Source organism: Amblyomma maculatum, chromosome 7 (genome assembly GCF_055883805.1).
Source record: "Amblyomma maculatum isolate TAMU_Amacu chromosome 7, ASM5588380v1, whole genome shotgun sequence".
Classification (NCBI taxonomy): domain Eukaryota; kingdom Metazoa; phylum Arthropoda; class Arachnida; order Ixodida; family Ixodidae; genus Amblyomma; species Amblyomma maculatum.
In genome coordinates this window covers 86,008,995-86,020,468 of record NC_139350.1, presented here as the reverse complement: position 1 = coordinate 86,020,468, position 11,474 = coordinate 86,008,995, and positions in this window count along the sequence as shown.

Sequence of the window (11,474 nt, the reverse complement as noted above, 5' to 3'; positions counted from 1 at the left end):
ATGCGGTGGAGATCGCCCGTCTTTCCTGTTTTTTCATCCCTGATCAGCGGGTCTGGTGTTCTGCTGTGCATAGATGCTACGTATGTCCAAACTTTAGCCGCTGCTTTTTTACCAGCGGACGTAATCTCCCCGAGCGTCTGCCGATCTGCCTCGGCAATCTTGCGCTGTGTGATAGCTTGCATTTCATGCTTGCGTTCAAGGTAAAACGCCCCAGGCTGCAAGCGCCTCATCTGTGGGCAGCATCTTCATAGAATAGCGGTGTTGGCGGTTTGCAAGCCTTCCCGCTTTATAGGCAGCTTTCACCTCATCATCCCACCACTTTTTCCTGGAACGTCCTCCTCTCGAACGGGCCACAGTCTCATGCCTTGCCATGATGTTACGCAGTTCAGCCACGTACTGGTCGTATGTCGTGGACTCTTCATGGACCAGGCTTGCTTCGAATTCTTCTGCAACAGCCTCGTGTGCCTTCGATGGATGGATGAATAGAATATAGGAGCGTCCCCTTTTAAACGGGGTGGTAGCAGCAGCTATCATACTCAATTTTCTCCCTATATCTTAATTATTGATTTAGAATGGTTAACTAAACCGTCGTTCTATTTATTAAATTTTTGTTCCTACATTACTAACATTATGTCACTTCTCTGCTTTTAAGCCACCAATCTTCCAGTCGTTTTTTGCTAGTTTCCACCGCCGGTTTATTCACCCGGCCACTGTTATCTCTAAACCCCAGAGCTTCAGGAACAGTGATTGCGCCTGCATCAACTTCCGGATGGATACCATTACACTCGAGTATAACATGGTCAATTGTTTCACTGGAGTTTCCTTATGGAGCACATGCATAATCTCCATTGTTAAATTTCTTTTTGTAGCTGCGTGTTCTAAGGCACCCTGATCTAGCTTCAAAAAGTAGGCCACTGCCTCTTGAGTTATCAAAGAAATCTTCCTTCCTGATCTGCATTTTCCCGTTTCGGTACAATTCGACACTGTTTCTTTTCCATCGAATTTATCCAATTTTTACCTTATGTTTTTTTCACCTGTTGCTTAATGCTTTTTATTTCTCCGTCCTTGTGACTAGCATACTTACTAGTTAGTTTCCTAGTTCTTTTCCACCATTGTGAGTCAACGCTTTTTAAGTACAGATATTTAAATACTTTAGCTGCCCATCTGTTACTGTCCAATTTCCTCTGGCGTTCCCCATATAATATTTTACTCTGAGCTTCCCGTACTTCGAAAGATGCCCAGCCCATATCTCCCTGTACCGCCTCATTTGTAGTTTTGCCGTGGGCACCTAGTGCTAATCGTCCAACAGATCTCTGATTTATTTCTAATATCGACTGTGCCTCTGATTTTAGGCACAAAACCGCATTTCCGAAAGTAAGTCCGGGCACCATAATTCCTTTCCAAATACCCCTCGAAACCTCATACCTATTGTATCCCCACAATGCCTTATGCTTCATTATCCCGGCATTCCTTCGCCCTTTGGCCTTAAGTGATTGCTCATGCTTTCCAATGTATGCCAATCCTTCGTTTACCCATACCCCCAGATATTTATATTCTGCTACTCTAGGTATTTCATGGCCTTGTATTTTAAGACCCTGATCAGTCGAGCCATTGAAAATCATCAGACCCGACTTAACTGCGCTGAAACTGAAGCCTAGAGCGTCCCCTTCGTCTCCGCAATACTTAACTAGAGTTTGCAATTCTTCCAGACTCTCAGCAAGCAGCACAATATCGCCTGCATACATCAAACCGGGGAGGCGCTGCTCTACCGCCTTTCCACCTAATTTATATGACAGGTTAAAACCTAGGTTACTGTCTTGTATCCTCCGTTCCAGGTTTATCATATAAAGCATGAACAGCAGCGGTGATAGAGGACAGCCTTGTCTTAATCCTTTACATACGTTCACATCCTCCGTACTTCTTATCCCTTCCAACGTAATTTGTACTTTGTTATCCCGGTATATTTCCTGTAGGAACTCTATTATCTCATAACTGATACCTTCTTCTTTTAATATGTTCCACAGGAGTTCTCTGCTTACGTTGTCGTACGCTCCGTTTATGTCCAGGAAGGCCAAATACAAAGGTCTATTTTCCACTCTAGATATTTCGATGCATTGGGTAAGCAGAACAGGCTATCATCTAAGCGCCTACCATTTCTAAAGCCGTTCTGAAGTTCTCCGAGTATCTTGTTACTTTCAACCCATGCTTGCACCTTTAATTTCACCGCCTGCATGGCTAACCTGTACATAACAGATGTTATGGTAATCGACCTGCAGGATTTTATGTGCATCCTGTCTCCTTTCCCTTTATAAATCAAATTCATTTTACTCTGCCGCCAGCTGTCTGGAATTTGCTTATTCGTTACGACTGTTTCCAGAGCTTTTAACAACGTTTCCGTACTTTTTAGACCGAGTTCATTAATCAGCTTGATCGGAATTCCATATATTCCTATAGATGTGTTTTTAGGAATGTTTTTTTCTGCCTTTTTCCAGTTTAGATTGGTCAGTTCTAAGCTGCTTTGTATTCTGCTCCCTTGTGTTGCTTCCTGATTTGCGGAGATTACCCTATTGTCGCTCTTAAATGACTCGGCTATAACTGATGTAATGTAGTTCACTGCGTTATCTCCATCTAAACAATTTCCCTGGTTATCTTGAATCCGATCCTGCTTTCTTTGATTCTTCTTCCCTAGCTAGCTTATATGGTTCCAGAATTTTCTTGCACCGCCTCTAGAGGCATCGTGTATGTCAGCCATCCAGCGATCGGTGAACTGCCTTATTTTACTTTGGACGAGGGCCTGGACCTGAAGTTTCTCTTGTCGATATGATTCCCATTTTTGGCCGATTTCGTCCTTGGATACCTGTGCTTTCTTTGCCATTCGGTGTTCCCTTGAAGCAGCCCGTAGTTGTTCAATAGCTTCCCTGATTTCCTTATTCCACCAGCTCCGTGGCTTCCTCTTTCCATTCCAGCGGTGTGCTACTTTAACCTCCTGAACTTTCCTCCTTATGAGTAGTTCTACCTGTTCATAATCCCAGTCTTCCATGGGGCTTTTCTCTATTGCTTCCTCTATGTCTGCTGCTATCTGCGCTATTTGATCCTCGTTTAAATTTGCGTTTACGTTTTGTCTAAGTTCCATTTCCCTTTTCATCAAGGGCCCCATCTGCAGACTAATACGTTTATGATCACTTTCCAGACTACACTCTCCTTCTTCGTCTATTTCCATTTTTGTGACCTTGCTATAAATTTCCTGCGACCTTAGACAATAGTCAATGGTCGTCTGCCTGTTGCGGAATTCCCACGTGATTTGGCCTTCACTTTTTGTTTCTCTATTCACTATAACTAGATCGTGTCGCTCACAGAAATCTAGCATTAGCTTGCAGTTACAATCCGTGTATCCATCCAGATCGTCGATGTGACCGTTCATGTCCCCCAGTAGAATAATATTGGCCCCGTTTCCAAACTATCTTATATCGTCACTGAGACATTTAACAAGATCCCTGTTTTCTTGCCTGCATTGACGTCCTGTTCCTAAATAAACTACTCCTAGCCATGTCCTTATGCCGGCAATTGTTCCTGAAATCCAGATATGTTCTTTAGAAGATGATTTAATTCTTTGCCAATTTGTTCACTGGTGTATCAACGTACCTACCCCTCCACCCTTTTTTTCCGTTCTCGTTCTGTTGCACCCTTCGCAGACGTAGCCTTCTATAAACGGCGGATCTTCTAGATCCCTGAGATGAGTCTCGCAAAGAGCGTACACACCTATTTTGTCATCCTTCAACTGCTGTTCTATCTCTAGTCATTTCGCTCTTTTTCTACCTCCTTGCATGTTTATGTAGCTGATCCTAGTGTTCAATTTCTTTTTTGTACTTTTCTTTCTCGACCTACGTTTTGCCATTTTTGGGGCTCAGCCTCCATTATTACACTTTCTTCTGCTTCACTTCTAACTACCTCTGTGCACGGAGTCCTTGCGGACCCCATAAAAAAGCTACAGCCCTGCCTGCCAGGCGCCAGCCGATCTGTGCTCCAACCCTTCTGTTAAAATGAATGCCATCTCGCTGAAAAGCCCTACCAAAACCTGGTTTATGTAACTCCCTGTTTACCCCAACCACTTCGAAACGCTTCTCCAGGCTTAACTTTCTTATGTCCTGATTAACTGTCACCACGTCCTTTTCCATCTTTCCGTTCAATCCTAGCACCTCTGATACTGTGCATACAACTATCTGTGTCTGCTGTGCTATCTCCCTGATCTCGTCAACTCCCTTAGCTAAACTTTCCACCACTCCTGCAGCGTCACCATTTAGGACATCGTTTAGCCCCGCGGCTACTATTACCTTATTGCGCTCTGCGGAATTCTTCAACAGCCTATTTTACTCTCTTTCAGCACTGCCCTCATTGTTCTCCCTGGGAAGGCTCCAACCAACACTATCTTATCACCCCTTACAAGTTCCAAGATATCTCGCTTGCACCTGTTCATGTTAGAATCTCCGGCGATAAGCACCTGGGCCTTCTCTCTCCCTCTCCCAACTGTTGGCTCCTGCTTTCGGTTATCTGTGTCCTTATCTCTGGGATTTTCATCCTTCCTTACTTCTTCATTTTTTTACGGCTTCTTAGCTGCTTCTAAATAACTCTGACGGTTCGGATCCGCCTGACCTACTTTGCTTATGCCTTCCATGCCAGTGCTGGCCCCAGCCACGTGGCCCGCATTGGAATGTTCGTCCTCGTTGGTTCCAAGGATAAAGTCGGCCCCTTTTTTCAATTTTAGGAAGCTGCCCAAGCAGTTTCTGATTTTCCGCCCTTAACGAACGTACTTCATTTTCTAAATCATCCACACGAGACAATAAACTGCCCCTTTCTTTATCAAATCTATATAGACGCGCACTCAGTACGCAACACCGTCACAAAAAGTCGCTGCCTTCCGCTTCACCCACAGAGTCAAAACGCGTTTCCTTGAGATTAACCTGCGCCTCACACTGAGTACACTTTACCTTCTTTTGATTGCACATCTTAAGCGCTCATCGACTGAACTATATCTATTACGAATTCTCAGAATATACAAATTGCCAAAAGAAGACACAAGAAACGACTAGCAAACACGCGTTAAAAACCAATTCTGCGAATGCCAATAGCCTAGAAAAAAAGTATTTATCTAAACAAGATAGTTAAATAATGAACGCCAAGAAAAACTAGCTGCCGGCACGAAAAACCAGGCCGCTAGGACAAAGAGCTAAAATCTATTCTTTAGGCTACATCTAACCTAACTAGCTGAAAACGAAATAAAGTTAATAAAAGAAAGAACTCATCTATTTGACGCTTTGGAAGCTCCCGCTGTCGCCAGTCCGTCCGTTTCCGGTAGCCAGGTGCCTTCAGTGACAAATACTAGCGCCATCTATCGGATCCGCCACCAAGCTTTCTCCAACATAGCAAAATAGAGGGTTTACAAAAGGACGTCTGGCAACCATAAGCGGCACGCTGATCCCGCACTGGGAGCCATATTTTGTTCGCTCCATCCGTTCGCTTTGGTTCGCTTCGTGTCCGTCCGTAAGCGCCCGCCGTTCTGTCCGCGCTTTTCACGTTGTAACCTAGTGTGCTGTGCTTGGACCTCTCTTCTTTCCCTGGTGGTGCCTGTTAGCAACGCCAAGAAGCGTATTTTGGCAGCCGAGGCGTAGCGGGGCCCACCGGCCGCGCTGCCGAGCGCAGTTACAAACTGCTCTACGAGTCGTGCATGGTCCCCTCATCGATCCGCGCAGCGTCACCCCTATTCAGGTACAGTATCCAGAGTTTTGTAATGCGCAGAATTTTTTTTTGTCTCTGTGCCTTTGCTATTTATTTGAACGACTATGAGAGATGATCGCGAGTTTGTTTGCTTGGTTTGCGCATTACCGTCGTTCATCCCACTGGTAGATACTTGTTGGTGAAATGAGCGAGGATGCAATTTATTTTGAGATGAAAGAATCGTGCGTAATTTGACGTAAGTTGGAATGGCGCTTGGCCTTTTCCTGCCTATGCCGTCGACGCAGTAGTTGGCACGGGTCTCGGAAATAATCAGGGGCTGCGTAAAAAAAATGTCATGGTAATTTCGGCTTCCAGTGAGTGAAGATTGATTGGTCTGCGATAGGCGATGATGAGTTAATAAAATATTTGTAATTAATTGAAAAATTGGTGAAATAAAGCAAAAAAATGGAAATTGAGGGGTTAAATGTGTAAAAATGCTAGAATGAAAAACCAGTGCTTGGTGAGGCTAATGAAGAAAATTTTGAATGTGTAATTGATAATTGAAATAATTGAATAATGCGTTCAGAGGTTTCAAATTACTCAGAGTGGAAAGGCGATTGTTTCTGACCCTGAGTATTGGTGTATAAAAATATAAAACAATAAATAAAATAAAGAAGCTAATGATATAAATATAAAATAAATAATAGCTAAAAATTTAAAAAGTGAAGAAAGAAAACATCGTGTGTGTGTGTGAAAGAGACGCTATCGCGTCATACCCTAAACGACGGAGCTTAAGTGTCCCCTGAATTTTTTATAACAGTGTTGTATTATATAAATCTGACTTTACGAACACAGCCAGTTGCACCAAGCACAGACACTTCGCAGTAATGTGAGTTGACTTTTCAAATTTATTTTCGTTTCAGCTGAGTTCCTCTTCCTCCGAGTTCCTCGAAGCTTCCCTTGACAGCGCTTTCATATGAGATTAAGGCTTCAAATGTCTACTATCTGACAGAGGGAATAAACAAGAAATCGGCATATTTACAAAATCAACTGAATTTCAGGTGGCCGTCAATTAGCGAACCATCGAATGACTCGACAAAACACACAAAAGTGAAGCGCACGCTTCGTTGTTTTATCGGCCGCGCTGGCAGGTATGAAGGCACAGAATGCAAATCTGAGCTGCGCGCTCTGGACGCGGACCGGCCTTCGCATGCATTATCACGTGATAACATCTTCCGAAACGGGCTGGACGTGAACATAGTACAACACACTAGTGGGATGTCATCTTTTCCTGCTTTACTAGACGCCACGGGTTTGGCAGCGGCTTTTGCAGCATGAAACCCGCACCACGGGCGCACTAGACAGCCGTATTGCTCCCTGCGCCAAACACTACTATTTCGTTATTTCGTATGACTGTGAAAAGTAGTTTCGGTAATCATGCCCTTGTCTTAAATCAAATACACAATAGTAAATGTAACCTACGTACAAAAGGTTTCAAAGAACGTATTCGAACTATAGCGTTTGTTATACATGCATTGCTCCTTCTCCCGTGTCCTCCATCGAAGCATAAGCTTATCCGTCAAGTTAACAAGGCTCCATAGCACGCAAAGCAACCTTGCTGTTTTAGGTGATAGCACGTTCTGTGAGCTAGCTCCCAGTCAGAGGGACGGGCAGTAATGCTTTACATGGTGCAAGTGACACTTGTAAAACCGATTGGGATTGCAAACGAGCGGTCGCATACACGCGTATACCTTGTTTCCGTGCGCGTCTACGACGGTGCGCTTGCCGCAGAAGGGTACGCAGCAACATGCTGGCATCATTCCGAATAGAGCTTGGTGCAAGCAGCTACTGCTGTGATGTTAAAAAATGAAACAATCGCTTTTGATCATTCCAATGCACCTCGCGGTGCAAGCACGGGTTCCACGAAGGCGCACGTTGACAGCGTACTCGATGGGAAGCGCGGGCGGACTGAACAAAACATGGCCGCCGCGCACAGTTTCTGTTTTATTCACTAGATGGCGCGAACTTTTTCTAAAGCCTCTATTTCGCCCTTCCCAAGAACAGAGTCGGCGCTCCTGCTAGAGTCCCTACTCCTGCCCTCCACATTTTCTTTCTCCGCGACGCTCACGTACCTAGGGCCCTTAGCAACGCTGTTGCTAGTGGCCCGAGTTTTCATAGCAACAGCGTCGCCGTTGCTAATGGCCCGACTCGGCTAACCCTAAATTTTGACGTCACTTTCGCCACACATTCTCCAATGTTCTCCAATGCATTGGGAATGGCAAGGGCCTCTCCTAAGTTGTTTCCTTCCTTCATGGGTCCCGCTAAAATGTGCACGGCCATATTGAATTTCTGAATTAGCTTGTCTGAGCTCGTCTGCTACGGTGACTTGTGCATTTTAAGCAATTTATTTGTTTACCGCTGCTCCCAGGCTCCGCCACCATCGCCTTCGAAAAAGCGTCCCCATTGGCTTTACGGGAATGTCACACCCGAATCCTGCCACGGCGGCCACGATTCTCTTTTCGTACGCTGCAATTGTCTTGTTTGTCGTTTGTAAAGACACTGTTCGTAAGCTTGTATGATATACTTGTGCGGTTGAATCGAGGGTGACCACTTTCCCCGGGTGCACGTCCAGCGTCCAGCACTGCTTTAGACTTGTTTTCTTCTTGCCGCATACTGGACAGTTGGAAATAACAACTTAGCCATTATCAGAAGTTTCAGGGTCACTAAATTTTGCTGTGATGGAAGTGATTTTTATCTACCCATAGCAGTGGGATTTGCAAGGCCCTCATGCATGAACAAATTTTGAAGAAGAAAAATTGTTCTTTCTGCTTTTAACTCTTAAGAAAGACCATTCTCCTGAAAACCACTTGCAAAACACCATCTCTTCTGACTTGCGCGTGGTCGCCTGCTTTGTTGGTCAGATGCTGATGACATCCTCATGAAAGAAAATCAACATCTGACCAAGCAATCCTGCAAGCATAATTTTCAAATCTACAACAGCATTGCTATTGCTTAGTGCATCTATCAGCAGTTGTATCGGTATCGTAGTAATCGCATTTAATAGTAAAATGGATATTTAAGTGGTATGGTTTGATAATTACTGTTCAGTTTAATCTTTCTTGCATGTTTTGTAGCTTTCATCTTTTGCGAAGCTGAATGTGTACTTTTATAATGAGTACTTATTGAAAATGGCCACTGGCACACTGCTGTGTCCCTAACTCTGCGTCGTCATGCAGCACTGCTTTCACCAGGTGTAACATGTGGCAAACAGCCTCACTGTTTACTTTATAAAAAGGTTCACTCCATTCCAAACACTCCAGAATTGGCTCTTTGCCCTCTTCGAACTCAAAAATATTTGCAGCTTTTTAATCAACCATCAAGAGTTGTGCCTTTTGTTAACCCGGCAAAAAAAAAAACGTTCTTCCTATGTAAGAGCCCTTCGAATTTTTGACTAACTCAAAACTACATCTTCGTAAGCAATATACAAACCACCTTATTTTTTTTTCTTGTGCTCGAATCTTTTTATAATAATTGTATACAAGCTGCACCTTTTGTCCTAAATTGGGACATTGTCAGTAGAAAATTGTTTTGTTCTTTTAGTTCATTTCTGTAGCTTGATATACATCAATTCTTGCCTTTTAAAGATTGCATTTGAAATGTGTGAGCATTTTGAGCTTTTGGTTGGTTTCTTAAACCATTGCACTTTATTTGAGCTCAGCAACATTCAAGAAAAAATTCCGATATTGCAAAAAAATACAGCGCACTGCATGTCCGGATGAAAATTTAATTGTGCGGTTTTTTTACAGAAATGCAAGTGCAATTCAGTTGGTTGCAATGCCTGAACATTTCATTTTATGAAAAGAGAGCAATTTGTGTTTTGTAGTGAAATGACAGCATGGGGCAAAAATGACTGGTTCTGCAGAGCTCAGCTTCAATACTACTTTCTGTTATCTAAACGAAAAGATTTCAAAGATTTCATAGCAAAACATTAAATAACAGGCTATCAGCTGAATTGAATTTCACATTTTTGCAGCGAGCTCCTTAGTATGCAATTTTCATCTGAATACACAGTACACTACGGAATGTTTGCAGATGTGGCATTTTTCATGTATGGTATTTATTGAAACTTAGGTTAAATAATTTTTTCCCGAGTAGTGCATATTAAAAGTGAAACTGTGGCCTAACAGAAAAACACTCACATGGAAGGCGACAGGACATAAGGCTGACTAACAACTCATCTTTATTCAAAGGCGCAGAAGAATATAAAGGTGAAAGGGTGAGGGAATGTGGAGCGTTAACACACACAAACAAATGCTCGCAGTCATCACAACTAAATAGATTAATTCAGGGCCATGGGATAAAAGCAAAATAAAAACAACAAAACATATGAATGCATGTGGTGTAAAGGGCCAACTTGGAAGAGCTTAAAAGCTGAAACCAATGCGTAAGGAAACGCGGCTGAAACACCGGCGCCACGATAACAACAAAAGGGGGGAGGGGGTGGAACGGGGTGGCTGGAGAGACCAAGATTCAGCATAGTCTAAAAACGTGTACAACTGTCCGAGGTATCTCTTCTCCTTTTCTGTATGTGCCACAGAGACGGTGCTGATGAAGATCCCCGTAGTCATTAATTGCCACCGCTTCCAGCATTGGCCGCATTCACTGCACGCTCTTTTTAGCCAAAATAGTAGACTTGTGCAGCATCAGGACACATCCGGTGGGCTCCCAATGCTTGCTTTGTTGAGACAGATGCCCCCCCCCCCCCCTCTCCAGAAGCAGTGTTGGAATACCTTGCATGCTCCATTGCTCGTTCATTATAGCATCTACAAGTCTTAGGGGGCAGGGGACACATATCTCAACACTGCAAGCATTGCAAGCCACTGGATCTGCGCAATGGTGCACGAGCTGACCTGCTTGACTAGAAGAGCACTCAGTTAATGCGAAACGTTCTGGAAGCTGTGGCGATTAACCACTATTAGCACCGCCTCTGTGGCACTCACTGAAAAGAGAAGAAACGCCTAGGACAATTCTTCAAGTTTTAGTGCCCTAGTGTTTGAATAAGTTGGTTTGCTTGCTTGTACTTCCAGCCGCTTCTGCCTCCCCCTCCCCCATCCCTATTGTTTTTATCTCGTCGTTTGTGTTTTAGCCACGTTTCCTCACGCACTGGGTTTAGCTTTAATCTCATCTAGGTTGACCTTTTACACCACCCACGTTCATACATTTTCTTCTTTATATTCTGCCCTTATTCTGTGGCAGTGACTTCACTTTTTTCATCGCGATAACCGAGTGCATTTTTCATGTTAACGCCCTTCACTTCTTCACCCTCTTCCTTTTGCTTTTATATCCTTCTGCATCCATAAACAAAGATTAGTTGTTAGCCAGCCTTGTGTTCTTTTGTATTCCTTGTGTGTGTAGGGAAATAGGAAAATTGCTTTTCACTGTAGTAAACTGCAAATTATAAAAAACAATTGGAGAGGGTCAAGCACCCTGATGCATTCGGCATAGAATGGTCATAAAGGAAGGATGTGCTATTGCAGTTGCTGCACTGTTCTGTCAAAATAATCCTCACAGTTTCTTCCTTCTTCCTGTATGCATTGTAATTGCACGTTATTAGCCATGGCTATAGAAAAAGTGTTAGATTACGAACCCATTGTGCATGCTATATTCAAGCTATTAATTTTGCTGTATCATTCTTGCAATGTGCCTGAGAGCAACTTTGGTAACTGCAGGTGTGGTTATGGGCAGGATGCTTGTGCCCCTGA